The following is a 27,321-nucleotide window of genomic DNA, read 5'->3' on the forward strand; positions in this document are numbered from 1 at the left end:
CATATGGCGAGTGTTGGATAAATTTGGATTACGTGGTGACTGAAGGCCTCAGTCATTCTCTTAATTGGTCATCCCTCCCTCCGTGTTATTACTCGTGTTTTCCACCTTTTGTCCCTAGGATATTTCTCAATCTCAGACAGATCATCATTTTGGGTACCCTGGTACTCTGGTTTGTCTTTGGGTCAAAGCACCCTATCTTCTGCAATCCGACGGAAGGAGGATACAGAGGGCCATAGTTCCTCTAGCACAGACTACGTTGCTGAGTTGGGACCTCAGCAGCAGTTGTCGTCACCAGTTGACACTCGCACCCCTACACGTCGGTCAGAGATGATGATATTTACTTAGGTAGGGAATTAGCTTTCTTTTTTCAGAGCACCAAGTTTGCTAATTCTGTGAGTATCATATTTCATTTAGTGGGAAAACCCTTGCTTCTGTCCTATAGAGACTCGGCAAGGTATGCCTACATTCTTGGACTACCTTATTCACTTTTGGAACAATTAAATGTTTCATTTGTTTTAGAAACTATCAGTTTCATTTATTTAGTAGGATTTTCTTGCCCTTATTCTCTTACATTGAGTACCGGGTACAAGATTTCCTGCGATTTTAATTGACTAATCATTTACCATTCTAAAATTAACTTTAATTGTTAAATATTAAATTCCACAGGATAGTTTCCAGTTGCCACGTTATCCTCTTACTGACACTTACCATATCACAAGTATTCGTTGTACATATATTTGCTATTTTTCACCATGTTTTGTCTCCAAGCTTTCCGTAACGATCCAGCAGGTGAAATAGGGAACTTAAGTCGTGCCAAAAAGACTGAATTACAAACTCTAGCACATTAGTATCAACTAGATGTTCCCCATGGAGCCAACAAAAATGAATTGCACATTTTAATAATGAATCACCTCTTAGATGAAGGGAAGATTGCCTCTGAAACTCACGAAATTTATTTTATTGCAGATAGACATGCTCTGACAACTATGAAACTCAAGCTCGAACTTGCAAAGCTCGAGCGGGAGCAACAGAAAGAAGCTCTACAAATGAGGAAAGAAGAAGCTGCAATCAGGAAAGAAGAACAGGAACGTGAAGCCACCCTCAAGGAACTTGAGCTGGCCCTATTCAGAGACCGTGAGCGAGTACAGCTTGAAGCAAAACAACGTGACCTGGAAATCCAACGGGAGTACATTAAACAGCAGGCTGACAGTGCTCTCGAATACCGGCGACAAGAACTCGCGTTGGAAACTACACACCACACTCAGCGCCAACAAGCTACAGCTAGTCTTCCCGTAAGTTTCAATATCTCCCATGCAAGTAAGTTAATGCCACCATTCGTTGAGACAGAGATCGATGTATTTTTCACCACTTTTGACACCCTAGTTAAAAAAACTTAGCTGGCCTGCAGATCAATGGTCTACCCTTCTCAGAGTGCATCTTACAGGTAGAGCTGCAGTTACTCTTAGTACCTTAGCGTCTGAGAATGACTACCAGACCCTGAAGCAAGCACTTTTGGACGCCTACCTTTTCTCCACCGAAAGCTACAGACGAAAATTCCGTGATCATCTAAAGGCAAGTACCACCACCTTTCTAGAATTTGCCAATACCAAGAAAAGATATTTCATGAAATGGCTGAAAGCAGCACATGTCTCTACATTTTCAGAACTCGTCAACCTCATGCTAGTTTAGGAATTCTTGAGATGTGTTCCCCTTCCGTCCGTTTATATTTAGCAGATAAAGAAGAAACCGACTACATCAAATGTGCGAAGTCAGCTGACACCTACAGCCTCATCCACCGGCTTACACCAGAACCATCTTTCAGTAAGAAGTCTTGGTACAGTTATGATAAAGTGAGTGCCGATCAAGCGAGCTCTCAATTGTATTGTAAGTATTGAAAACTCTATGGACATACCATAGATAGATGTGGAAAAGCTCAATACAAAGGCAATGAAACAACTAAACCCAAACCGACTCCTCCTAAGTCCGGTAAGCCTGTGATGAATGTTGGTGTTCCTGTTAATGATATTTCTCTCTTCAGCAAACACCTGTATCCTGGAACTGTCTCTACCAACGGTACAGATTCGGAGGGACGTTTCAAATTGAAGATCTTGAGGGACCCAGCGGCTCTTCAGTCAATAATATTGAAATCAGCTGTGCCTAACATCATCTACACCGGGGAAACCGTCCTTATCACTGACCTCACTGCTACCACTCCGTATCCACTCGCCAGAGTCCATCTGGATTGTCCTTTTGTGACCGGTGAAGTCCAAGTCGCCATCATGGAGAAGCCTTTTCCCATGTCTGGAGTGCAACTTCTCCTCGGCAACGACTTGGCAGAAGAACTGCAACCGTCCAACCTGATCATCATGGACAAACCCCAGGTGTGTAACTCTGTAGTGGACAATCCCATCTTTAAGTAAGTTTCAGCAGAGGTCCAAGAAAGTGATGAAGTTTCTCATCCGGTTTTGGTGACCACCCGTGCACAAGCTGCATGCCCGCAACCAGCTGACTCTACTGCTACCGCTGTCCCTCAAGACCATCAGAATCTACCACCGAATCTTACTAGTTTGAAGTTCCGTAAGTTACAGAGGGAAGATCTATCATTAACACCATTATTCTTCCAGGCTGAGACTCCACCTGACAGTATCCCTGGGTTCTTCCTAGAGAATCAGTTGCTCTACCGGAGGTACAGACCCAGTAAGCTGAAGGAGGACGACGATTTTGCAAATGTCGAACAACTAGTGGTTCCCACCAGCCTACGGCCCGATATTCTACACCTGGCCCACGGAGCTCTTTCTCACTATGGTTTTAACAAAACCTACCACGGTTCAGACAAGACTACTACTGGCCAGGTATGGTTAAAGACGTCAAAAGTTACGTGCAACAGTGTCATACATGTCAGATGGCAGGTAAACCTAACATTTCTATTCCCCAGGCCCCATTGACTCCTATTCAGGTGCCTGCGGAACCTTTCCACAGACTCATCATAGACTGTGTTGGTCCTTTACCCCCGGACCAGTTCTGGCAACGCCTATATACTAACTATCTTGTGTCCTACCACCAGATTCCCCATAGCAGTTCCAGTAAAGAACATTACGGCTGCTACTGTGGTGAAACACCTATTGAATATCTTCACCCAGTATGGATTTCCAAGAGAGGTTCAAAGTGACTGTAGCACCAACTTCACCAGTGATCTCTTCAAGAAGACACTGGAAGAGTTCAACATCACACAGGTACTATCCAGCCCCTATCATCCTGCTTCACAGGGTTCTCTTGAACGTAGTCATCAGACTATTAAAACACTCCTAAAGAAATTTTGCAATGAAACCTTGAAGGACTGGGATAAAGAACTTGACGTCATCATGTGCATTTTCAGAAGTCTCCCCAATGAGTCTCTAGGAGTATCTCCTTATGAGATGCTCTACGGACGTAAGTGCCGTACTCCTCTCAAAGCTTTCAAAGATTCTCTACATAATGCCACCTCAGTGACCCTCAGAATGTGCCCCAGTTTCTTCAAAACTTAAAACACATTCTAGAGAGAGTACGTAAATTTGCTAATGACAATCTACTGAAAGCTCAGGAGAGGATGAAGATTCATTTTGACCAATGCAGCAAACAAAAGAAATTTAAACCAGGAGACCGTGTTGGCATATTTTCCTATCCCAGGTTCTCCATTGCAAAACAAGTTTTCAGGACCTTACCGCATCAAGGAGTGCAGAAACAATCACAACTACATTCTTGAGACTCCAGATAGGCGGCGGAAGACCCAGTTGTGCCACGTCAACCTCCTGAAGCAGTATCAAGGTACTCCCCCTACTGTGTTGGTATCATTATCCACCTTTAGTGAATGTAGAAGAGGAAGTAGTGGTGGCAGTGGTACTGTAATTGTTTATTAGCAGATCTAGATACATGGTTTATTCCCAATCACTTTAACTATTGACAGCTGCAGTAATTAGTGATGCTGATTATCCTTATTCTTTAGTATTCTTTATTTCAGAATGTATTTCCTTTGATACTTTGACAATTTTGTTTTCTTAGGTAGGGAACCTGAAGACAACAATTCAAGCATTGGAGAATTCCCAAAATTTTTATTTTGGAAAGCTGACGCATAGAAATTTTATGCCAGACTGAGAGTGGCAATTGCCCCATCAGTCCACAAATTTTTGAAATACTACAATCCGTTACGGTAAGTGAGTGCATAATGCATTTTTGTACACCACTCCTTCAATTGGTAAGGCACCCATCTATATTTAGATCTTGGTTCATGGGTCTTTCCTAATTTATTGTTTTAATTTTATTGTTTTAATTTAATTACGTTTTCAAGCCCCTTAAGCTTTTTTTCAGTCATCAAGGCAAGCAGAGGTGCAGCATAATCCACTAAAGATTTGATGTATGCAAGGTACATCATTTTGACAATTGTGACAATTTATATTATTGTAGAGTAACATAGTTGAGGCAGTTGATAGTGGTAAGGATTGTGATGTTGAGTACCTTGACTTTAGCAAAGCTTTTGATACAGTGCCACATGAAAGACTGATTAAAAAGATAGAAACTCATGGTATTGGGGGCTGATATTAAGCTGGATTAAGTAAGTAAGTAATTATCAAAAGAAGGCACCAAACCGGGAAGGCTATGTAGCACCATCAAATGTGCAAAATAATCAGAGGGCGCTAAATATCACCAAGGATGCCAATACGAGAACAAAAACGCATAAGGCGAACGATATCAAAAGTATCCGAGTCACCAAGAATTCTATCGAGGGACAGGTGACCGCGAGGGGCGGTCAGAAAGCAAGACACACGCTCGTCCTGGAAGTCAGGACATTCAAGAAGGACATGCACGACCGTAAGAGGGACAATGCAACTAGGACAATAAGGAGCAGGGCGGCGCTCCAGCAAGTGACCATGGGTTAAGCGAGTATGGCCAATACGCAACCTCGCCAGAGCTGTTTCCCACTGCCGGTTACGGTGGAAGGAGGACGGCCACGAAGAAACACAACATTTAAGAGTACGTAGCTTGTTACCAGTAACAGACAACCAAGAAGCCTGCCAACGGGTAAGGACTGAGGAATGGATAACCGGGTAAAAGTCGGAATACGGAATGCCTTTACGAGAGATGGGACAAGAGCGGACAGCGTCCTTAGTGGCAGCATCCGCACGCTCATTTAAAGACACACCAATATGGCTGGGAACCCAACAAAACTCAACCGACTTAAATTTACTGTGAACGAGAAACAGCCAATGCTGGATCTCGACAACTACTGGATGAACCGGATTAAAGGACCCGAGAGCCATGAGGGCACTACGAGAGTCAACAACAACCACAAAGGAAGACTGACAACGAGAAAGCAGGAGACGAAGAGCATAGAGAATAGCATAAAGTTCCGCTGTAAAGATGCTAGTCTCCGGAGGCAAGCGACACATATAAGTGCGATCAGGAAAAACAACAGAGTAGCCAACACCGTCCGCTGACTTAGACCCATCGGTGAAGACAGAAACGGAGCGGGAGTGAGAAGAAAAGTGCTCGAGGAAAAGGCGTTTTAGAACCGTAGGAGGGGTAAAAGCTTTAGTTATACGGGTCAAGGAAGTACAAAACCGCGGAAGAGGGACCCTCCACGGGGGCAAAGAAGGAACAACACGAGGAGAAACATCAGAAATACGAACGGAGAGAGAATCCTGTAGGCGAGATAACCGGACAGAAAGAGGGAAGTGGTGAAGAGGAACAGGAACCGCAGGAGGGATAAAAGTTAAAGCACGACAGAGGCGAGAGGAAGGATGTTGCAAGGACCGCGCAAGATAGCGAAGACAGTAGCGATCACGGCGGTCCTGGAGAGACAGGAAGCCAGTGTCAACATACAAGCTAAGGATGGGAGCCGAACGAAAGGCACCAGAACTGAGGCGCAACCCAGTATGGTGCAAAGCATCAAGACGGCGAAGAGTAGAAGGAGAAGCAGACGAGTAAGCAGGGCAACCATAATCGAGCTTAGACAGGACGAGAGAGGAATGTAAAGCAAGGAGAGTGCGCCTATCTGCCCCCCAAGAAGTATGGGACAAGACCCGAAGGAGGGTAAGGGCTTTAGAGCACTCAACACGGAGGTAAGAGATATGGGGAGACCAAGACAAACGAGTGTCAAGGAATAACCCCAAAAGCTTCGCGGAATCTTTGTATTCAAGGGGATGACCATAAAGTGACAAAGAGGGACGAAGAACAACCCGTTTCCGCGTAAAAGTCATGGCACAAGTCTTAGAAGTAGAGAACTTGAAGCCATGACCTGTGGCCCAAGACGACACGGCATCAATTTCAAGTTGAAGCCGGCGTTGAAGGAGAGGCGAATCATCACCCTGACAACAAAGGGTAAGATCATCGACATAGAGAGCGGAGAAGACACCAGAAGGAAGAGAGGAAAGAAGACCATTGAGGGCAACCAGAAAAAGAGTAGTGCTCAGAACACTACTCTGGGGCACACCTTCGTATTGCTGAAAAGAGGGAGAGAGAGCGGTACCAAGGCGCACCCGAAAGGAACGACGAGAGACGAAGCTGCGGAGAAAGTGAGGGAGATGACCACGATGGCCAAAAGAATGAAGTTGAGATAGGATATGATAACGCCAAGTGGTGTCGTAAGCCTTTTCTAGGTCAAAAAGGACGGCAACAACGGAGGTCTTCGCAGCAAAAGCAGTACGAATATAGACCTCCAAGTTCACCAGGACATCTGTCGTGCTGCGGCACTTGCGGAAACCAAATTGAGAAGGGGAGAGGAGGTGATGGTGTTCCAGGAACCACATCAGACGAACGTTAACCATACGTTCAAAGAGTTTGCAGACACAACTTGTGAGAGCAATAGGGCGAAAGTCCTTAGGGGAAGTACCCAGGTTTGCGAACAGGGAGGACAACGGCATCGAGCCAGTCCTCAGGGACTGACGACGACTCCCAGATCCGATTATAGACTCAGTAAATACTGAGACGTGCTCGGAGGGAGATGGCGAAGCATCTCATAATGAATACCATCGGAGCCCGCCGCCGTAGAACCGCAGAGGGCCAGGGCAGAACGAAGTTCAGAGAGAGAGAAGGGATCATTATAGGGAAGCTGAAGATGAGTGCAGAAATCTAAAGGACGAGACTCAAGGACAGGTTTACGAAGAAGGAAAGATTGGGGAAGATGAAGACCAGAGCTAACAGAAGAAAAGTGGGAACCCAGTTCGGAAGCGACCTGCAACGGGTCCGCCACAAGAGTATCATGGAGGTGAAGGATCGGTGAAACATCGGGAACGAACTTACCCGCTATCTTGCGGATACGCTTCCAGATCTGGGCCAGAGGGGTCCCGGACGTAATTGTTGAGACATAAGATGCCCAACATTCACGTTTAGCCGTACGGATGGCCCTACGGGCCACCGCACTCGCTTTCCGAAAGAAAAGAAAAGAATCGGTCGTCTGCCTACGGCGGTGCCTCTTCCAGGCTGCACACTTACAGCGGACAGCCCGAGCACAGTCCGCATTCCACCAGGGAACGCACTTCCGTGGACCCCGAGAGGAAGAGCGAGGAATAGAGCGGAGGGCAGCATTGAAGACAGTGTCATGAAAAAGGAGGAGAGCGCGAGAGAGAGGCAGAAGGGAGAGGTCAGAGAGAGCAGCACTGAGGGTAAATAGGGGTCCAGTCTGCCTTAGCAAACTGCCACCTAGGGAAAGAGAGGGAAGGGGGAAAAGAGAAAAAGGAAACAAGGATGGGGAAATGATCACTTCCATGGAGGTCATCAAGAACCTGCCACGTGAAATCTAAGTAAAGAAAAGAAGAGCAGAGAGAAAGGTCAAGACAAGAAAGGGTGCGAGTCCGAGAGTCCAAATGAGTGGGCTCACCAGAATTCAGAAGAGACAGGGAAGAAAAGAGGAGAAACGGCTCAAGGAGGCGACCCCGGGTATTCGTCAGAACGTCACCCCAAAGAGAATGACGACAATTGAAGTCACCCAGCAGGAGCACAGGCTCCGGCAAGGAGTCTAGGAGGTGTTTCAAATCAGGAAGAGAGAGTGGGACACTCGGGGGGAGATAAATGGAACAAACTGTGTACCATTTCCCCACAAAGATACGAGCAGCAGAACAATGGAGAGGCGAAGGAAAAAGTAAAGGAACAAAGGGAACATCAGCCCGAATCAAGAGAGCAGAAGAATTAGAAGCCCCAGCAATGGCTGGGGGGGGGGGGAGAGAAAGGAATAGCCACGAAAACGACCAGGACGAGCACCAAGCATTGGCTCCTGGAGACAGACACAAAGGGGCGAAAACCACGAAATCAAAAGTTGGAGTTCGAGGAAATTGGCGTAATAACCTCGAACGTTCCATTGAAGAATGGACAACGACGAGAAGAGAAAGGACAAAAACAGAGAACAAGGAAGAAACAAAGGCGAAAGAGAAACAGAGCACGTTACAGAATATCAGGGTCGGGATCAGGGTCAGCAAAGTCAGGGTTAGGGGGCATGGGTAAACTGAGCAAAGACGGAGGGAAGGAAACGGGAGAACAGATCAGAGGTGGGCGGGCAGGGTCCGGAGGAGGAGGAAGAGGAGGAGACAACGGAGAGGAGCAGTCAAGGACAGCAGCAGGAAGAGAGGGAGTAGAAAGAGGGGAGCGCACCCCAGCAAGAGCAGCAACCGAAAGGGAAGCAGGGGCCAAAGAAACCTCCATAGCAGGAACAGGGGGTGCAAGCACTGAAACGGGAGGGGAAGGAGCAACAGAGCCAGAAGGAGGAGCTGAGGAAGAAAGCGAAGCCTTCTTACCCGCCGGGGAAGAGGAAGGAGAGGAGCCAGGCTTACGCTTCTGACTTAAAGAGACCAGTGTCCCAGCAACTACGTACCGGGCAACGGATTCCAGTGTCTCAACAGGAGAAGCCGAACGAGAGCACACACGACGGCCGTTAGGAGAGCGATGGACATCCGCCCACACCGACAGGCGGTGGGGAGAGCCGATAGATGGAGGAAGAGGATGGGAAGGAGGATCAGAGGGGGACGAGGAAGAAGACACAGAAGACACGACAGACCGGGTAGAAGGAAGGGGAACCCCAGACAGAGGACCAGGAGGAGGATCCTTCGGGAGAGAACCCAAAGGAACAGAGGAGGGGGCAGTGGGCACATCAGGGTCCAAGGCCCGGAAATAGTTGTGAGTCTGAGGAAGGCGGGAAGGACGAGGAGAGGAAGAGCGCAACACGCGAGCATAAGAGATATTAGCATAAGGCGGGAGCCGGCGAACCTGGCGCCTCGCCTCAGGAAAAGATAAACGCTCCTGGTGCTTCAGGTTGAGGACGGCTGCCTCAAGCTTGTAATGGACACACGCACGGGAGAAGGTAGGATGGGCCTCACCGCAGTTGAGGCAACGAGCCTGGGGAGAAGTGCACTCCGACTTAGAGTGACCTTCGCCACCACACAAAGGACAGAGAGAGACAGTCCCGGAGCAGCGGAGGGCACCATGCCCAAACCTCCAGCACTTGTTGCAGAGCCGAGGAGAAGGAATGTACTCCTGGACAGAGCACCTGGCACCAGCAAGAATGACAGAGGGTGGAAGGGTCCTACCATCAAAGGTAATCTTCACAACCCGGAGGGGTTGACGGCGACTACCACGAGGGGGACGAGTAAACGTGTCCACCTGGAGAATAGAATGGCCCTGGGCAGCGAGGATATGTCGAATATCGTCGTGGCAGTCGCGCAGGTCCCGAACACCAGTCGCAACATGGGGCAGGAGCAAAATAGTGCCAACACTGGCATTCAACTGAGCGTTCTTCGAGACCCGAACGGGGGTCTCGCCAAGGCAGGATAAGGCAGCCAAGCTGGAAGCAGCATCCTGAGAAGGAGCAGCAACGACACGTGTACCGAGACGAGTGGGGTTGAAAGTAATGGAGGCATCCACGGAATCAATGAGATGTCGATGGAGGGAGAAATCGTCAGGAGGCGCAGAATCAAGAGGGAGGAGATCAAAATATTTGGCCCACGAAGCGGGACCAAACAAGGCTTGATAGGTAGCAGAACTGGAAGGAATCGAGCGAGGGCGGCCGTGACGAGGACGGCGGTGAGAACCCCCAGAGAGAGAGGGGTTAAAAGGTGCAGTAGTTACAACTAGAGAAGGAGCCGCGCCAGGGGACGAGGTAGTCACCACTGGGGGCTTGGGGCTCGACCCAACCACAGAGGAGGGAGGGGAGCCAGGGGAAGGAGTCAGAGAGGCCAAAGGAGGAGCAAGGTCGGGGCCCAATGCAGCGGAGGCTACAGAGCCCGGTCTTCCAATACGGACCGACTCGGGGGCTTGGTCGCCCACCCCACGAGCCTGAGAAGGTAAGCCAGAAGCAGCCGAAACAGGGGTTATCATCTTGACGAAAAGAAGAATTCATTCACGAATGTGCCCCCACACCCACCATGGAGCCACAATTAGAGGCAGGACACCCAACAAGAAGCTATCGCCGATCTTGTCGGGGCCTCCTAGGGGTGCGTCGTGAGTATACGCCCCACAAACGCCACCTGAAGAAACCGACAGTCCGTCGAGATCGGGTTCAGTGACGAAAGGGGGATTGACAATAAAAGGTTCCCCTCGCTCTCGACGTCGGGTACTACAGTTCTACGGGTGCAAGAGTATGCCTCCTCAAGCACCCGGGCGTCAAAACAGAAGAAGTCCAAGGGAAGAACCAGAACGAGCAAAAGGTCGGCAGGAAACGGCAAGCAGATAGGAGAAGAGGGGGGAGAAAAACGAAACAGAAGGAAAAGGAAAAGATGCCCAGCAGAATTGGAGAGGACGGCAGCAGGAGCACAAGGCTAGAAAAGGACAGAGGACTGTCCCAAGGAGCATCACACTCCGGCAGCCGCCCACGAAGCCCCCACACGGCGACAACGAGCTGAGCGGGGAGGGGGTTAAGCTGGATTAGGGCATGGCTATACCAAAGGGAACAGAGTTAGTATAAATGGAGTCAAGTCAGAGTGGGAAAATGTTGTAAGTGGAGTGCCTCAAAGCTCTGTCCTGGGTCTTCTGTTGTTTATAATATATATAAATGATTTAGATTCAGGTTTGAGTAGCAACATTTGCAAATTTGCCGATAATATAAAAATCGGTAGAGAAATTAATACGGAAGAAGACTCACTATCACTTCAAGTTGATCTAAATAGGGTTTTGAAATGGTCAACGGATTGGCAGATGCAGTTTAATGCTGATAAATGTAAAGTTTTGAGGCTAGGTAATGATGATAGAGTTACAAGATACGAGCTAGATGGTGATGAGATTGCGAAATCTGATTGCGAAAGGGATCTGGGAGTTATGATTAGTAAGAATTTAAAACAAAACGATCAATGCATGAATGTTCATAATAAGGCAAATAGGACACTGGGATTTATTAATCGAAGCATTAGTAACAAGACACCTGGTGTGGTTCTTCAGCTATATCTAGCTCTGGTTAGGCCCCATTTAGATTATGCAGTTCAGTTTTGGTCGCCGTACTATAGAATGGATATAAATTCACTTGAATGTGTCCAGCGTAGGATGACTAAGTTAATTCCCCAAATTAGAAATCTTTCATATGAAGAAAGATTAACAAAGCTTAAGTTGAATTCACTGGAAAGGTGAAGATTAGGGGTGACATGATAGAGGTTTACAAGTGGATGAATGGACATAACAAAGGGGATATTAATAGGGTATTAAATGTATCAACACAAGACAGAACATGAAACATTGGATATAAATTGGATACGTTTAGATTTAGGAAAAACTTGGGTAAATACTGGTTCAGTAACAGGGTTGTTGATTTGTGGAACCAATTGCCGCATAACGTGGTGGAGGTGGGGTCCCTCGATTGTTTCAAGTGTCGGTTGGACAAGTATATGAGTGGGATTAGGTGGTTAGAAATAGGAGCTGCCTCGTATGGGCCAATAGGCCTTCTACAGTTACCTTTGTTCTTATGTTCTTATAACCTGAGCTTGTAAAGGCTACTTAGTCACCTTCAGTGGTTAAGTGCTTATTGCACACTAGTTTCTCTATCATCTATCTCACGCTGTCAGAGTGTAAGAGACAAATGTATGTGTATGTATGTATGTGGGTGTATATATGTATATGTATGTATGTGTTTATGTGTATGTATATGTATAAAGTATGTGTGGAAGCTGATCAGAATTACATTTCACCTTTTTAAATGCACATTAATAACATTATGTAAACGATACATCGAACACTTTACGTAGGACAGACGTAAATCTGTGTATCTATGTATTTACGAATGTACGTTAGATTAGCATTTTAAAAGCACTGCAATCACCTTCAGTAGTTGATTGTTTAATAAATCCCTGAACTATATGTTTAACTAATCTCTACCCCTGTCCATTGAAGACAGAGGAAAATTTATATATGCTGGTTAGCATTGTTAATGTGTGGCCACGTCTGTGGTAAATAATAATAATAATAAAAACTAATAATACCACCAATACTACTGCAGCAGGAGAGACAGCTACTCTCCGTCAGTAGTCATATCACACCAGGCAGACACCAGCCGTCCCTCCATGTGGGAGAGATTACTCACCTCCGTCAGTAGTCACGTCACACCAGGCAGACACAAGCCGTCCCTCCCTGTGGGAGAGATTACAACTCATAAAACACCTCAACATTTCACCAGGTAAAGTCCTGGACATCAGCCACATATTGTGGATGTTGTCCAGCAGCTATATAAAACTCTCCAGAACCAAGCATGTTTATCATTACTATGGAGACTAAGCTCACATCACGGATAAAGTCCTCTTGGTTGAGTCCAGGCCCCGCACACCATTTTGTATGACTCATGCTGAATCACGAAAACTGAGTCACTCATCCTGAGGCACTCATACTGAATCTCACTGACTCACTTATACAGTCATTTTTATTGAGTCACTTATAATAAGTTACTCACACTGATTCATTTATACTAAATCATACAAAGTCACTCCTGCATAGTTACTCATACTGAGTCTCTCTCATGGAATCACTCAATCTGAGTAACTCACTTTGAATCACTTGAATTTAGTCAATCTTACTGACCAACTCCCATTGATTCATTAATACTGCATTAATATGGCTTCAGCAGGTAGGCGATTCCTTGGGTTTATATCCCGCTAAACACACGGTGAAACCACGACGTTGCTGCAACGTTCTAACAAGTTGTAACACCTTCTGACAAGTTGTAACATCTTCTATCAAGTTGTAACACCTTCTAGCAAGTTGTAACACCTTCTAGCAAGTTGTAACACCTTCTGACAAGTTGTAACATCTTCTATCAAGTTGTAACACCTTCTAGCAAGTTGTAACACCTTCTGACAAGTTGTAACAGCTGTTAACAAGTTGTAACACCTTCTGACAAGTTGTAACATCTTCTATCAAGTTGTAACACCTTCTAGCAAGTTGTAACACCTTCTAGCAAGTTGTAACACCTTCTGACAAGTTGTAACAGCTGTTAACAAGTTGTAACACCTTCTAACAAGTTGTAACACCTTCTAGCAAGTTGTAACACCTTCTAACAAGTTGTAACAGCTTTTAACAAGTTGTAACACCTTCTAATAAGTTGTAACACCTTTTAGCTTTTCCTTATCATACTACAGAAAGACATTAACGTAACTTAAAGTCTTTATTGTAGTAGTTGTAGTTCTTTATTGAATAAATTATTATTGTTATAGAAGAACGGTCTTTATGTCAATAACTCAACATAATAGTGTATCACATACATATTCTGCATAGTACAAAACTTCATGTAAATTTTAATGACGGCCTGCTTCTGGCATTTGAACCCGATTCATTGTGCCACACATCAAATTAAAATTTGGTGTGAGAACTCTTGGGTTAGAGGAACCGGACGTCCAAGTGGATAGGGATTTCAACCAAGATTGAAGGCCTGGTGGATTGCTTCCACCCTTCAATGGGCTCTTGCCTAAAGTACATGCTGCTTCCGACTCTTAACGTGTTGGCTAAGCAGTCCTTTCTGTTTGAGGTCAAACCTTCAATGTTAGGTGAATAGAAAAATCTCACAAACATTAACCAGCCACTGCATAATGACTGGAACATAAACCGGCCACTACGTCAGGACTGGAACATAAACCGGTCACTACATCATGTGTAGGGAGTTCTCACCAGAATAAGTTTGAGTACTGTTAAATTACTAGTTGAAATCTACTTTAAAATTAATTAATTGAAGTGGACTGAATGATGTAAATGAAGTGTATTACATTGATTAGTCCTGCTGAGGTTTATCTTTCCACAAGTTAAGGGGTTTATACGTACCTAACCTATATCACCAATGGTGGTTAACAAGAAACAACAGTATGTGTGTTAGTTCTACGGTTAAATAGGTTAATAATTTATCAAATGCTTAGCTCTAGAGTCGAAATCGCCTGATAATAGGCAGTGGTTTTCTTCGGTCACATACAATAAACATCAGTTAAGGGAGTCTTAATGACAACTTGGGAAACCGCAAACAGGCCGAATGTATGTTAATTCTTCTTCTGAATGGCACCTGCCAATTAATGTATCAGTAGTAAACACTTACCACTACACAATGTATATATATACATGGGAAATTAATTTATTGTAAGAAATGAGTTTACCTGTTCCGGGTGCCCTCCATGTATCCTATCCGGACTATAATAATTATCTATACTACTGGCCAGAATTATAGATAATTCTTACTAGTAAACTGGAAACAATACTTCCCAAGTAGCGAAATCGTGGATTGGGTGATCGTGGGAAATATCTGGTGTGTACACGTGTGAATTCTTAAGTAAGGCTAGTAGGGTTGACGTATCAACTGCGATGCGCACAATATAGTGTGTCCGCTTTATCCTTGGCTTGGGACTCCCCAACCAGCACGGCTCAATTTTCGATATTATCAACTTATTACTAAAGGAGGAAGTTTGGATTTTATGAGTCAGTTAATAACGATTAGTCATATAGATCACTTTTTTGTGGTATTTAAACTCAAGATTGAAAGTTTTAGTTATTCACAAGAGTAAATATCACTCATAAAATCGTGAAACTGCTTATGTGGTAACATCCCATTCTCCCTGGTGTGTTGTTAAATTCGTTTTCTGTGAAAGGTTAGTAAATAAGTAATGTTAGTATACTCCTGACATCTCTTTTTAACTTTGTTTGCCAATGGTTAGTAAATAAGTGTCGTAATTTCCGACATTATGACGAGCATAAACAAGCCAGCATATACAGCTAAGCCTCTTTCGTAACTATTATTTTTGCCTTTATTTAAAATAAATTTTAGATTAAAATAAATATGTGTATATAGACTCCTGGTTCAAACTTGATGACGAGTGGACACCTCCTCCGCTTGGGAGCCACCGGATCACGTTCTGTATTCGCGTTTTGCCTCTGATACTGCCGTTTGGCATCCCATTTCAACTGTCCATTTGTACGACACCTGGCGCACATATCGCCTTGGGTCACGGGATTGTTGATACATTTTTTCACGTGTTTTGGCTGGTTCTCCCGGCGGGTTGACAGTGTCCCGTGCCGGCTTGGCCGAGAGGTGCCGGGGATTGGCGGGTCTTGGTGGGCTCAGTGTGCCCTCAGTCATGGTGGCCAGCCGGCTTCTGCTCTGCTGGAGGGCACTGGATGACTTTTGCGTTTTAGTTGGGTGCCGAGTTTATGATTTTGATACCCAGTGTTCTCTGTGTGGGGCGGGGCCCGGTGCTAGTCACCCTGAGGGACTCCTGGGGCTCCCCAGTGTTCTCTGTGTGGGGCGGGCCGGTGCTAGTCACCCTGAGGGACTCCTGGGCCTCTCCAGTGTTCTCTGTGTGGGGCGGGCCCGGTGCTAGTCACCCTGAGGGACTCCTGGGGCTCCCCAGTGTTCTCTGTGTGGGGCGGGGCCCGGTGCTAGTCACCCTGAGGGACTCCTGGGGCTCACCAGTGTTCTCTGTGTGGGGCGGGGCCGGCGCTTGTCACCCTGAGGGACTCCTGGGGCTCCCCAGTGTTCTCTGTGTGGGCGGGGCCCGGTGCTAGTCACCCTGAGGGACTCCTGGGCCTCCCCAGTGTTCTCTGTGTGGGGCGGGGCCGGCGCTTGTCACCCTGAGGGACTCCTGGGCCTCTCCAGTGTTCTCTGTGTGGGGCGGGGCCGGCGCTTGTCACCCTGAGGGACTCCTGGGCCTCCCCAGTGTTCTCTGTGTGGGGCGGGGCCGGCGCTTGTCACCCTGAGGGACTCCTGGGGCTCCCCAGTGTACACTGTGTGGGGCGGGCCCGGTGCTAGTCACCCTGAGGGACTCCTGGGGCTCTCCAGTGTTCTCTGTGTGGGGCGGGCCCGGTGCTAGTCACCCTGAGGGACTCCTGGGGCTCCCCAGTGTTCTCTGTGTGGGGCGGGCCCGGTGCTAGTCACCCTGAGGGACTCCTGGGCCTCCCCAGTGTTCTCTGTGTGGGGCGGGGCCGGCGCTTGTCACCCTGAGGGACTCCTGGGCCTCTCCAGTGTTCTCTGTGTGGGGCGGGGCCGGCGCTTGTCACCCTGAGGGACTCCTGGGCCTCCCCAGTGTTCTCTGTGTGGGGCGGGGCCGGCGCTTGTCACCCTGAGGGACTCCTGGGGCTCCCCAGTGTACACTGTGTGGGGCGGGCCCGGTGCTAGTCACCCTGAGGGACTCCTGGGGCTCTCCAGTGTTCTCTGTGTGGGGCGGGCCCGGTGCTAGTCACCCTGAGGGACTCCTGGGGCTCCCCAGTGTTCTCTGTGTGGGGCGGGGCCGGCGCTTGTCACCCTGCGGGACTCCTGGGGCTCCCCAGTGTTCTCTGTGTGGGGCGGGCCCGGTGCTAGTCACCCTGAGGGACTCCTGGGGCTCCCCAGTGTTCTCTGTGTGGGGCGGGCCCGGTGCTAGTCACCCTGAGGGACTCCTGGGGCTCCCCAGTGTTCTCTGTGTGGGGCGGGCCCGGTGCTAGTCACCCTGAGGGACTCCTGGGGCTCCCCAGTGTTCTCTGTGTGGGGCGGGCCCGGTGCTAGTCACCCTGAGGGACTCCTGGGGCTCCCCAGTGTTCTCTGTGTGGGGCGGGCCCGGTGCTAGTCACCCTGAGGGACTCCTGGGGCTCCCCAGTGTTCTCTGTGTGGGGCGGGCCCGGTGCTAGTCACCCTGAGGGACTCCTGGGGCTCACCAGTGTTCTCTGTGTGGGGCGGGGCCCGGTGCTAGTCACCCTGAGGGACTCCTGGGGCTTTACAATCATCTGCCTGTCTGCGTTTCTTTGCCGTGTGGCATATTAGTTTCCAGTGATTGGCGTCACTCGTTTCGCGATTTGGCTTGGTGTTTCACCTTTCTAAGCTTTGCAATTAACCCTTACCGGGTTCGCCGGGGCGCATCCGATCCCACGATCGTCGTCGAACCTAAATCAACAACAACAACATATGTGTATATAGATGATTAGGATACAAAGTTTATAAACAAGTATAGTGGTCTTTCATGAATCTGAGAGGGAAAAATTCTGATGCAATAATCCTGTAAAATTTATCTTCGTATCAAAATGTGTTTCCTAACTAATACAGTTTAGTTCCCAGAGGAAAAATGTGTTACTTCTCGGAAGTCTGTTACTTCTCATAGCTTACATTGTACGAGCTGCTGGCATAATCCATGTTGACTTGACACCATCCAGATGGACGACCTGGCACCACCTGCATGGCTAATCTGGTGCAACCCGTCTGGTTGACCTAGCATGACCTAGATGGATGACCAAGTACGACCTCGATGACTGACTCGGCACAAACTTGATGGCTGACCTGGTATGATATTGATTATTGACCTAGCACGACCTTGATGGATGACCTGGATTGATGACTTAGCATGACCCGAATGCTTTTACATGGTATGACATGAATTGTCGACCTGGCACGATCTGCACTGTCGACCTGACATGGCCTGAATTGTCGACCTGCATGGTTGATCTCACTCAACTTGGATGGTTCATCTGGCCCGACCTGGATGGTTAACCTGGCATGACCTGAATAGTTAACCTTGCACGACCTTGATAATTACCTTAGTGCTACCTGGAGAGTTAACCTGGCACAACCTGGATAATTAACCTGACATGACCTGGATAGTTAACCTGGCATGGTTTGGACGATATAATATTACCTGCGAGGTTTGATGAAGTAGACACCGTCCAGCCTCGCTCCCCGACAGTACAGTTCTGCACAGTCCTTGGCCGTTGACACCCTGCCAATATTTTACCATTGTAATATCTGGTTGAATTATTGTCAATTGTGTCAACTAATTACACAACAATTGTGTAAACTAATATTGACTAGCGAGTGAAAGAAGAGCTCAGGAGATATATGGTGTGATCTTGCAGTTAAAGAAAGTTACTCTTGCGTAGCAGACAGATTATTACAGAAGAGTATGAATAAAATATGAGTGTAAACACCATGTGAGTATAAGTCTTTTGTGTGAGTCATTCAAAATAATTATTGGGATGATTTGAGATTTCAGAGATGAGTTTTTTCTATCATGTGAGATCTGTGAGATATGAGTTAGTATTAGTCAAATGAGAGATTATCTTATGAAAGTGGATTATCATATGTAATGTGAAGTGCAGCAGGGGATAAAAAAACAGTAAGTAAACTTGATTTGAAAAAAAAGTTAGTAAGAACTCTGAAAAGTAAGACACTGTGAAGTCACAAAAAAGATGCAGTGAATTTCATAAAAAAACAACAACACAAACATGGCTCTGTAAATTAATACACTGTGATCTCCCTTAAAAAAAATTGTCATTTTGAAACCTAAGGTAGCCTGCAAAAAAATTACGTCTCGGCAAAAAAACTAAATCTCTGCAAAAAATAAGTCACTCTGCAAAAAAACTTGTCACTCTGCATACAAAAGTAATTCTGCAAAAACTACAGTTACTGTGCAAAAAAAAACTAAATCACTCTGCAAAAACTACGTCTTTTTGCAAAAAACTCAGCAACTCTGAAAAAAAATTGTCACTGCATAAATACTAAGTCAGTCTGATAAGAGCTATGATCCGAAACACATCATGTGTTGATGTGTTTGAATTGTTTAAAGTATGTCTTAAATTATATGAAATGACTGTCTTGGTAAAAGTTTAACTTAATAAAAGGATGAGACATGGAAATTTGAATTGCTGCTCCAAATTGGAGAGTAAACACTAAACATCAAGGTTAAATTCGCTGAGATAGAAGGTATAGTTGAATAAAATATTAAAATTGGTAAGACAGAAGATGCACATATTGAAGTGGGGGTAGATGTAAACTCTATTTGTTGGGAGCTATGATATTAAACAACAATTGTTTGGTATGTTGAAGTGCTTAAAGGAGACCTAAATCGTTTAATAATGCAAATTGGAAAGTAAACAAAAACAGAAAGATAAATTGTAGAGTTGTAAGGTACAGTTTGATTTATTTAGTAGAATTGATAGTACAGAAGATGCACACAATGAATAGAATAGGAGCAAAGTGATTTAAAGGGTGCTATGATCCGAAACAGAACATGTGATGGTGTGTTGAACTGTATAAAGTTGGTTTAAATCTTTATAATGTTATTGTCCCCCTTGCCTCTCCTACAAGGGGTATTTTCAACTTTCTCTGAAAATGGTTGTGAATTGGAATGGCTGTTACATAATGACTGTATACACATTACATCTATAGGAATAGAAATTAGAGACTACATAGTGATATTCGACACTTGATCATAAGAATGGAAGATATGATACAATATAGACTGCTTGAGCAAGATCGATATGGCCAAACACTAATGTGAGTCGACTAAAAAAAATTACTGGAAACAGCTCTCACACTAATACACGTGTTCATGCACGCTGATGCATGCTTACATTCGTCCACAGGCACAAGTCACACTCACCCTGTAATACTCAGGGAATTTGGGAAAGTCCTGTCGAGGGATGAGTATACACGTTATGTTAAAATATTATGTTTATGTATCATAAACTTTGATACATTAAGAGTTTAATTGTGAAACAGAATGATTGATATTGGCTAGATACAGCATGAACGATGAGTTAATTTGTTTTTGAAACTGCAAAGTTATGATATAGTTGGATGTTGAATAAAGATACAATATATAGCTATCCCTCTACCACCTTCTTGGTTGGTTATTATATAAGAAGATATAATGTGAAAGATGAAATAAGATGATAAAGAGAAAGACGAGATATGATAATGGTACAGTTATCATTTAATTCCTTAAATGGGATCGTGGGTGTGTGACGTTTTTATGTGTTACCCTGATCATTGAGTAAGGGAATGAAGACATCGCAGATAACTCCATCTTATCACGGATGAAATATTGAATAAAGTGAATTTTAAGGGGGGAAGGAATCATCTTGAGAGTTGTATGGTTCATTAGGTAAGAATGCTTCGTGAATACCTGATCTGCATTGGTAGGTAAGCACTAATAGGTAAGTAGTCTCGCTCATCCACGTTCACCCGCATTCTGGGTCATCCAGTCTTACACCACCCTCCTTGACAGCCGCACACCTGCTCTCTCACTCTATTGTTCCTACCGATGACCCTCTGTACCCTTGTCTCACATCCTCTCAGGGGGTCTCGTCACTCTCCCGAAAATGGGGACAATTTAATTATTGCAAATTTGAGAGTAAACACAAAACATGAAGCTTACATACCTTAGTTGGACGGTCCAGATCGATTGAATTAGTAATATTGATAAGACATAAGTTACGCTAGAAGACCCACAAGATGATTCAACTTTAGATGTAAAAGGTCTGTGATGGACTATAAGATACGAAACGGAATAACTGTATGTATATTGTACTGCTTAAAGCTGACTTAAATTGATTAATACAACATAAAACAGTAATGTTATGATATGGAAAAGATTTACTGTGGAATAAGTTAATATTAATAATGATGAGTTTGAAAGATTTTGATAAAAGTAGAAAGATTAACTAAGTTACGACAGATAGAGATAAGATCATAAAAAGAAAAGATAATAATAGCGGGGAAGTGTAGTTTACTTTACTGGGACCAATTTATATAGGTCTACCTGAATATAGTGAAGAGGATGGGAGTCTAGTGTTAGATCTGAGATCTATAACTTATCATGCTAGTCATGCGAAATGAAAGATCTAGAGAAACATGTTTGGAAAGCACAGATATGTAAGTGCATCAGCCCGTCCTCCAAAAATGGGGAGGGAAATGTACACAGCCCCGTAAGTGCAATTATGTACTATGTATGGCAGTCAAGAATTGTACTAATTTACACTTAGTATTAAATCGTAGTCAAATATATTGTGAATATTTGAGTTTACCTAAAAAGCTGAAAAGAAAACCACGACCTAACCTAACCGTCTTACTTTGTGATGATAAGCATTTTATTGGATCTTTATTATACCTACTACTTAACCTATAGCTATATTGATATTACAGTTTTATAAAACAAATAAAACAAAACTAAAATATTTCAATAAATTGTAAAGTAACTCAGGACATTTTCAAATTTTGTATAAAATCTCTATTGTTTAATAAAAGTGAAAAAGAAAATCCTAATATTTAAAATTTGTTTATAGCAACTGAACTTTAAAATTTCATCTTAAAATTTTAAGTGTCCTAACAGAAAACTAGGAGAATTAAATCGGGGGAGGGGGATGGGTAAATGTAACAGCCCCATAAGTGCAATTATGTACTATGTATAACAGTCAGAAAATGTACATATTACACTTAGTATTAAAACGTACTGTCAATTCGGAGGATGGGTTGCAGTGCATAGATAAATGACAGACCCATACACTGGTTCATCCATGGTCAACCTTGAACGCTTTCCCAGTCACAGTCTTTTCTCACACACTAATGAAAAATTTACACATACCATGGAGAGTAAACACTGAATCTTTGATGCTTAAATAGCAATATTGAAATATACTGATCAATAAACTTGATAACATTTATGAGTCGTAAACACAAAGATGCGTAGATATATAGTATTTACTTGATGCGTAAATGCATGAAGTAGAAACGAGGAAAAGATTACTTTATTTGTTTGAAACTGAATAATAGCAGGGATCATGAAAGATCGAATTGGTAATATTTATAACTCATAAAACACACAAAAAAGTTTAACTAATACATTCATACCGTTGTGTTAGAGATTTGTTAATACATAAATCATAATGAGGTGATACGGAAAGATTTATCTGGGAAAGCTTATAAGAAATATTAATGTGTATGAATGATTTTGATACCGAGTAAACGAAAAAGATAACTTACTTATTTTGCAGTAAGATAGATTGGTAAAATATTGATAATAATAAGACTATTGTATACCTTACTATTTTTTCATCTATAATACACTACCGAAGTTAACGTATGGGGAGAGAGAGTAACACTATGATTTGAAAACGTTCAATATAACATTCTAAACGTCAAGAAAGAAGCATCTATTGAGAACGATGGGAATTTGACTGGAAAATGTAAAGTAAAATGTAAATGCATAGTTATGCTGGGGGGGGGGGGGAGGAGAGGGTTGAAGGTCAGAGAGCCTCATCTGCTCACCTACTTCCCCTCTCAACACACACAAACTCCCTTACACTTACTTGATCATACTCATCACTTTCATTTCACTTTCACTATACTCTGAAAATACGTTAGTTGGAATCAATAAGGTAGGCTAATAATTTAAAATAAAGCCATATTCCTCTACTACGTCTAAAATATGATGATTTAAATTATAATTGCTATGACACAACACTTTACTACGCGCAAAATATAAGTAACCCATTAAATCTAAGTAGCCCAATACAAGTAGCCCTATGTGACTAAGTGGATTTCATCCACACCAGAGACTGGGCTGCTGCGGTCATTGATCCCTGTTTGTGAAACCCATGGTCCTGTGACTAGAGGGTAAAACCGCATCTGATATTAACCATAACACTTAACTACGAATCCATACACTGGAATATATAGGCATTTACTACAAACACAATACAATGGTTTAAACTAGTAAGACACAGGTCCAAGACTAAAGTCTCTAAAAATAAATTAATTAACCCTAATGCCAAGACGTGGGCAACTGAACACCCGCACTCCGGGATGCGCGCACGTGCGCACATTCACGTTTAGCGAGCGATCTATCATGCTCATCTGTCAATCATCTAGCTCTGCCGATGGAGGGGATGGCTCTAGTCTCGTTTTCTCCTACTCAAAGACACTCCTCAGAAATGTTCTTTAGATCAATCTTACAGAGCTTGCTAAGGACATCTCTGGTTTCATCACTCCTTTTGGCCTCTTTAGATACGAGCGAATGTCTTTTGGACTCTGCAATGCCCCAGTTACCTTCCATCCTGCTGTGAACATCATCATCCAAGACCTTGACGATACCTACGCCTACCTGGATGACATTGCTGTTGCGACCATCATCTGGGAAGAACATCCACACCAGCTACAACGTCTGTTCTACAATCTTTTCCAGGCTGGTCTCGCCATTAATTTGGACAAGTCCACGTTTGCCAAAGGTAAAGTACTTCCACTGCCTATGATATGACACGATCTTGGTCATATCATAGACAGTGGAAGCATAGCACCTCTAGACGTTCACCTTCAAGCCATCCAACAATATCCACAGCCCACTTCACATAAACAACTTATGCATTTCTTAGGCATTGCTTCATATTATCGTCGATTTTGCAGAAACTTTAGCACCGCTGCCTCACCTCTAATCAACCTTACCAGGCCCCTAAAAAGAAGTACATTTTGATTATCTCCCAATCCATTGCTTTTGAACAACGGAAAACCTTGCTATGTACTAATCCCATCCTCGCCTCGCAAGATGTTAAACAACCCTTCATCCTTAATGTTGATGCCATCAGTACCGGCATTGGGGGTGTCTTGATGCAACAATGAGAGGGAGAATTCTTGACAGTCAGCTACTACAGCTACAAGCTGAAACTTCGCCAATATAATTATAGCACAATCGAGGAGCTACTCGCCATCGTGCTGTGCTTGCAACGTTATGAACCCTATCTACAAAGGCACCATCCCATCACCATCTATTCTAATCATAATCCACTTTGGTTCCTGCAACGAGCCCAGTTCTCCAACCAAGGCTTACTCCATTGGGCTTTGTTCCTGTAGAACTAGCATCTCAAGATCTCCTACATCAAAGGCTCAAACAATATAGTTGAAAAAGCACTCTCCCGAGTCCATGAAGTGAACCCTCCCTCTTCCAATCTTCTACCAGCATCAGCGTCTTAGGCAACAGAAAAAGGTTTCGGGGAGACGCGGTCACGTAATTCCCCAGCATAGCGTGGAAAGCTGCCTCTTCCTCCTACCTTCAACGCCTTCATGATACTGTACACCCTCTACGACAGTAAAGTCAGACAGCCCCCCAGACAGACGTCTGGATACCCTCTCCCCTGTACACCGTACCAAACTACGCAAACCCATGACAGGTGAAGCTCGCCAGTGACCTGTTTGCGCCCGCTAACTGCTCGTCATCTCGCTGGCTCCTCGTCACCATTGCACCTTGCCGCCAGACATCACCCACAGACATATATAAACCCCTGCTGGTAACTAGGAACCTCAGACTACCCCTGGTGCTCTTGGGATCTACACATCACCTACTTCACTTGCTCTTGCTTCCTGCTACGGTGCGTAACGGTGATCTAGTGTACTTGTCACATAGCTTTCAACAACATTTTTGTTCTTCAAGCAGAGTAACATATTTAATTAATTTCTCGTGATTTAGCCAAGTATTGTTCAGGAATTATTTTGTTATTATGATTAAAGTTATAGTAAAGTGTTTGTTTATGTTTATTGTTTAACCCGGCAACTTTCACACCACAAAGACAAAGCACTATTTATTTATTTTGATGTTATTTTTTTATGCATAGAAGCAATTTCCATCTGCCAGGTATTAACTGTGCCACCTAAACACGTCACAATATATATATATATATATATATAAATCAGAGGATACAACTGACGATTTACTATAAACCAGAAAAACGGCCAGCCTACTCATGAGAAACTCTCCATACACAAAACAGAACGCTTTAAAAGAGACTAACGTCGTCTATGCCTTCAAATGCCCTCTTGGGGACTGTAAGCTCCAAAAAACCCAGTATATAGGCAAGACAACAACATCTCTTTCTAGGCGTTTAACGATGCATAAGCAACAGGGCTCCATTAAGGAACATATAATCTCTTCCCACAACCAAACCATCGCCAGAGAAATCCTAGTAAACAACACAGAAATCATCGATAGATACAGCGATAGCAGGCGGCTTGACGTTTGCGAGGCACTACACATCAAGAAGTCAACACCAGCAATCAACAGCCAATTATTGCACAACTATATTCTACCCACCTCAAGACTCCGCTACAATATAGAAGCATCAAGAAATATGGACCAATAGGCTTTCTACAAACACTTCTATTCAATATCCATAGTTTCGTGTTCTGTCTTGTGTTGATGAAATTAATACCCTATTAATACTCTTGTTCTGTCTTGTGTTGATGAAATTAATACCCTATTAATACCACATCTTGTTCTGTCTTGTGTTAATGCCACATCACCCCTTCCACCTCACTCAAATGTAGATATAATATATATATATATATATATATATATATATATATATATATATATATATATATATATATATATACATATGCGAACAAGCCTGAATGGTCCCCAGGACTATATGCAACTGAAAACTCACACCCCAGAAGTGACTCGAACCCATACTGCCAGGAGCACTCTGCTGGCGTACAGGATCCCCTTAACCGCTCGACCAACACGACCGGACAAAAGAGGATGGTAGCCAAGGCTATTTTCATCCCCCAGTCGGCACTCGGTAGGTAATCTTGGGCATGGTATTTTATCAAATCACTTCATTCTTTGAGACACACGTGAGGAACACAAATGCGAACAAGCCTGAAGGGTCCCCAGGACTATATGCAACTGAAAACTCACACCCCAGAAGTGACTCGAACCCATACTGCCAGGAGCACTCTGCTGGTGTACAGGATCCCTTAACCGCTCAACCAACACGACCGGACAAAAGTGGATGGTAGCCAAGGCTATTTCCATACCCCCGCCGGCACTCGGTTGGTAATCTTAGGCATGGTATTTTATCAAATCACTTCATTCTTTGGGGCACACGTGAGGAACACAAATGCGAACAAGCCTGAATGGTCAATTAATTGCCAATTAATGCACAACAATATTCTGCCCACTTCAAGACTCCGCTTCAATATAGAAGCATTAAGAAATATGGGCCAATAGGCCCTCCGCAGTTACTTCCATTCTTACCTTCAATACCCATTGTTTCGTGTTCTATCCTGTGTTGAAAGTTTTGTTCACCTAATCCAAAACTGTTGTAACATATCACCTCACCCAAAATGCGGGTATAAAATAAGAAATGAAAGTTGTTTAAATCATAGCATAGTAAGAACTCTGTTTAGTGTTTGCAGGTTATAGTTGTGTGTGTGTAAACTTAAAGTCTTTGAAAATGTAATAAGTTATTACGAAACGTGTTCAAGTGTCGCGTTAGACTAGAAATAAAAATGAATTTTGGAGAACTGATTTTTCAGTTACCATCAACAGTGAAAAGAAACAAGAAATATCGAGAAAATTAGTGTTAGAATTATTGATCTTACTTTTTCGGTCATATTTAATATATATATGTGTATATATTTATATATATATATATATATATATATATATATATATATATATATATATATATATATATATATATATATATATATATATATATATATATATATATGTCGTACCTAATAGCCAGAACGCACTTCACAGCCTAATATTCAAGGCCCGATTTGCCTAATAAGCCTAGTTTTCATGAATTAATGTTTTTTCGTCTACCTAACCTACCTAACCTAACCTAACCAAGCTTTTTTTGGCTACATAACCTAACCTTACCTATAAATATAGGTTAGGTTAGGTTAGGTAGGGTTGGTAAGGTTCGGTCATATATCTACGTTAATTTTAACTCCAATAAAAAAAAATTGACCTCATACATAGAGAAAAGGGTTGCTTTATCATTTCATAAGAAAAAAATTATAGTAAATATATTAATTCAGGAAAACTTGGCTTATTAGGCAAATCGGGCCTTGAATAGTAGGCTGAGAAGTGAGTTCTGGCTACTAGGTACGACATATATATATATATATATATATATATATATATATATATATATATATATATATATATATATATTTGCCTAATAAGCCAAGTTTTCCTGAATTAATAAATTTTCTCTAATTTTTTTCTTATGCAATGATATAGCTACCCATTTCATTACGTATGAGGTCAATTTTTTTTATTGGAGTTAAAATTAACGTAGATATATGACCGAACCTAACCAACC

Source organism: Procambarus clarkii, chromosome 50, assembly GCF_040958095.1.
Source record: "Procambarus clarkii isolate CNS0578487 chromosome 50, FALCON_Pclarkii_2.0, whole genome shotgun sequence".
In the NCBI taxonomy this organism is placed as follows: domain Eukaryota; kingdom Metazoa; phylum Arthropoda; class Malacostraca; order Decapoda; family Cambaridae; genus Procambarus; species Procambarus clarkii.